A 4702-nucleotide genomic window follows, 5' to 3' on the forward strand; every position below is an offset into this window, starting at 1 on the left:
TCTTTTTCATTTCATACAAAAAAAAAAAAGAAAAATGCCAATGCGTGTGTAATTGACTGTTTTGAAGAGGTTTTATCTTCTTCTGAATCTTCCCGGTTAGAGCAGTAAGGCTATTTTCAATCTGTTATATTTATAATTCATTATCAGTTGGCTGACTATATTAGAACACCACTTGAGAAAGTGGGTGGTATGATGGCATTCACTAATTGATGTTTATTGTCTCTATAACCGTGCTAGAGGGATATGCATGTGCTTTTCTGCTAAATATTTGTATGGAATTCCTTTCTTACATGGTTCTGATATGTTTTTCTCTTGTATTTGTGTAGAGTTGATCTCACCAAAGGATCATCTACAAGCGTATTTTCTTTTGAGAAATTTGACGTGTATGTATGCTGTGTTGTATAATAATTTTAAAATTCTTAGCTGGTTTTTTTTGCCAACCATTAATTTTGGTTATATGTTTTACTTATAGATGTTGGTTTGTGGAGTAGCCCAGTCAATGCTTAGGAAATATGAGAGTGGAGTGAAGATGATCCAGATCAATAAGATGGTGAAAGTTACTTTTCTTTTTAGATATTTACATTGACACTGCATGATATTTCCCATCAATACAACCCCTGATAAGCTTCATTTCAGGTTGTAGAGATCCTCAAGGATCACCCATCTTGGTACCATGATTGCGGATTCATTGATATCATCCATGTTATCCCTATGGGTAATGGTGGAACCATTGAGCTCATCTACATGCAGGTAAGTATACCCAATCATGATTCATGTGTTGCATTTTCTCAAGGACATCTATTCTTTGTTTTTGGTAATAACCATTGCCCCTTTTAATTCCTAAGACTTATGCACCAACAACTGTGGCGGCACCACTCGACTTTTGGACGCTACTACACCGGTGGACTTGAAGGTGGGAGTCTTCTGGTAGTACTTTGATCTTTAATTACTTATTGCTAGCTCATTAAAGAAAATGTTTCCTTTCATTTTCTTGACACTATTCATGTTCTGTAGATATGTGAAATATCATTGACTCAGTTTCTGTTGTATTAAATGTTGCCTAACATCATTCCTATTCTGTAGATGTGTGAAAAGGTCATTGACTTATTCCACTGGTGGCCCATCTAGGCCTAACACTCCAAATGTATTGACTTGGTGAGTCAACCTGTGATGTAATTGAACTTGTTTTGGATAGTGATTTGTGGATGTAATTAGTTGATCTTGTAACTGACTTGTGGGTAACCTATGATGTTTTTTTTCTGACTGTGATAGACTGTTTTGTGAATCTGTATTAAATGTGAGCTAGTGCATGTGTGCTGAATATTGTTAATTGGGCTATAAGATGTCAGATGTGTGCATGTTAATTGGGTTGTATTGGATTTTGATTGGCTAAATCTGTTTGATATATGGGATTCTTGAGTGCATGGCCCAGATGCAATTTCATTGTAATGCTTGGGCCTATTGGACCTTTTGAATATGTATGGCTCACTCAATATATAGATGGAGATGGTATAATTGGGTTGAATTTATTAAAATCTAATTGAACATATAATAGGCCTAGCCCATAAAAAGGTTGCTCACTACGTGGGCTTTAACAAGGCCTAGCCCATAAATAGGTTGCTCATTACATGGGCCTTAACGGGCCACATGACATCTTATGACTATTTCTGGGCTTGATTGTGACGAAAATGGACGTCATAAACTTATGACGATGGAAGGATCGTCACTAGATTAATGACGAAAAAATAAGGTTTTGTCATAGAACACCATTAGAGACGCATGATAGGTGACGAATGAATTTTCCTCACGCGAGCGTCATAGATTACGAAACGTGACGAAAAATTCAATGTTTATGACGTAAATGAAACGTCATCTATCATAAAATCTCTTGTAGTGGGAGAGTTCTCCCTTCTAAGGCAGGGGCCGTCTTTTATACTTCAATGGGTTCCCACACGCGCCAAGACTCGAGATCTCCATGCCCATGAAAAAACACAAACCGGGCATTTAATGCTTATCTTAATCCGAGGTACGCAGCTACAGCGCACACCTTTTTTGTTGTGGGCCACGTCCCATCATGACGTGGGCGGAGCTAGCGATGTCCTCTCCACATGAAATGTTGGATCTCCTTGTTCCTTCATATCCAAGGCACGGCAGGGACAATGATTGGCGGCCTCAAAACCGAAGCGCTATCTCTCCCGCGGAGCGGGGAGCTAAAAAATCACTTCCATTAATGGTCGATGGGACAGGGCTGACCCAAGTCTTATGCCCTGCCAGGGTGTGCATGCCCCTGACATGCTTTCGGTCGGCCATCGCATCAGTCAATTCGACGGAGACTTACCGCGCCCCTCGCACGACTTATTAAATGCGGCACCACGCAGGTGGCAAGGCACATTAAAGGAGGTGGAAGGGCGCCGTGCACTAGGTTCCTTAGTTGGCATGACTCTGGTCACAAACCGAGGCCCCTTAGGGCGGAGCACATGGATCTAGGGTGGCTTCCCTGGAGAGGGTTGTATGTTGAGGCTAGCACCTGCAACCATCTTAATATTTTCATCGAAAAGAACATGGTAATGCGTTGAACGGTATGCATGTTCCCTTCATACAGCATACCCCTAGTTCCATTTCACCACCACCCACCTAACTATAAGTTATATTTTAACGTATAGAACAAATACTCATGGAATATGAACAATGGTTAAATTTTAACTCCACAACGTTTACCATCACAACCCACCATCCAACTATCTGTAAGTTATATTTTAACTCCACAAGCGGTTGGGTTGGTTCGGTGGCGGGTTGGGGGGGAGACGTAAAGGGAGTAACTATACCTGATAGTAGGATATATATATATATATTATATGGTGCTACACACTGTACGTAATACATGGCATGTGCGTGACACACCACCATCACAAAGTCAGTTATTTTTTAACTCATACCGTATATGGCACAATGCGATTGGGTATATGATGTGCTAGTTTAAGCGAGTTATTTTCTAACTTGATCTCAGATGTAGGATATTAAATCGTGCTAGTTATTTTTTAACTCATACCGTATACGCACTATGCGTTTGGGTATATGACATGCTTGTTTGAGCGATTTATTTTTTAACTCGATCTCAGAGGTGGGAGATTAAATTCGAGCAAGTTATTTTTAACTCATACCATATATGGCATACTGTGTTTGGGTATATGCCGTGCTTTGAGCGAGTTATTTCTTAACTCGGTCTTTGAGGTAGGATATTAAATTCGTGCCGCTTTTTTATGTCAATTACAGTGTTCATGGCAGCGAATCTTTAGGGTATAAGCACATCATAACATGCATAGTTATCGCCGCATACGCCATTTCGAGGCAGTTCATTTTCTTCCGTGTCAACAGCAAAACCATCCCCCTCTTCTCATGGAGTCTGTTTTGGGATCGCCGGCACCGCCGCAGTTGCTTTTCAGCGATTTTTCTCACACAAAGGTAACCGACAGGCAACTCTCAACATCCTCTATCACCCAATCGCTTCTTCTCCTTTTCTCTTTTTTATGGTTGTTTGCTTCTATTTCTTCATCTCATTCCAACCTCAACCTAGGACTACTCACTAATGCTTCTCTTTGGTAATCCGGAGGCACGCCGATGGAGGTCACTGGGAAAATGCTGGCTAGGGTGAAGACGATTAAGTTCACCGATTCACAAATTGAGTGTGAGGTCGTGCTGCCTCAATCCATGGCCAGCGGTGGATGAAGCAGCATAGAGGAAGACAAAAAGAAAATGACATGCTACGTCGGCCAGCGTGGGCGCATCAGGCGATGATGTGAGCACCAATTTTTAATAGGCCGAAGTGTATTCAGTATATATATACGGTGGTGCTACATGGATCGCCACATAGATGATGCACGCTACAAAACAACGTAATGCGACACACAACAAGCAACAACACCACCTCCCCCACCAACCCAACTGTCCGTGGAGTTAAAAAATAACTTGCAGATAGGTGGGTGGTGGGTTGCGATGATAACTATGTGGAGTTAAAATTTAACCATTGTTTAGATTATATGAACGATTGCTGTGACGTTAAATTTTATCCTACAGTTATGATGGTGGTTGGTTTCGATGATAACGTTGTATAGTTCAAATTTAACCAATGCATATGTATGTACAGTTGCTTGTTATTAGTGGTGATTGTGCATCAGAGTTAAATTTTAACTTATTTTCATCAGGAAAAGAGTTATTGAATAACTTTGATGTGGTACGGTGGTGGTTGCAATGTGTGATATTAGACATAACCACGTATATCCCATGATTACGCACATGCATGCTAGCAAAAAATGTAAACATAATCGCTATGTTTCCTTACCCGGATTTGGATGGATCAACTCACGTAATTATATGCTCGATATAAACTAACTACCCCAACTTCCGTAGTCCACACCCAACGCAACCATGGATGATAAACCACCATCGGTTATCACCATGAATAATCATCCCCAGTCTCTGTCACATCCGGAGTTTTTGTCCTAAGCCTTAAATCGTAAAAAGAAATTCGTAAGCAACAATTGGCTTAATTAACTCAGGAAGAATCCCTCTAAAAGGAATTAATTCAATTAAATCGAGGCTCGCAAATCGACTAACTGGATTTAAATTTAAATTGCAGAAGTATAAAATTTGGCCAAACAAATTAATTTAAAACTCGGCAAAAGTGGGGTTTCCCTTTTTCCCT

General features: G+C 40.4%; 1 long non-coding RNA gene across 1 annotated transcript; it reads left to right on the top strand.

Moving 5' to 3' along the window:
- The first annotated feature begins 324 nt into the window (after positions 1-324).
- LOC102712699 lies at positions 325-1348 on the top strand. The gene is made up of 5 exons (XR_001549602.2): positions 325-383; positions 473-550; positions 637-750; positions 846-913; positions 1084-1348. It is a non-coding gene; the product is annotated as an uncharacterized LOC102712699 (long non-coding RNA).
- The last annotated feature ends 3354 nt before the right edge of the window (positions 1349-4702 follow it).

This window comes from Oryza brachyantha, chromosome 2, assembly GCF_000231095.2.
Source record: "Oryza brachyantha chromosome 2, ObraRS2, whole genome shotgun sequence".
Lineage (NCBI taxonomy): Eukaryota > Viridiplantae > Streptophyta > Magnoliopsida > Poales > Poaceae > Oryza > Oryza brachyantha.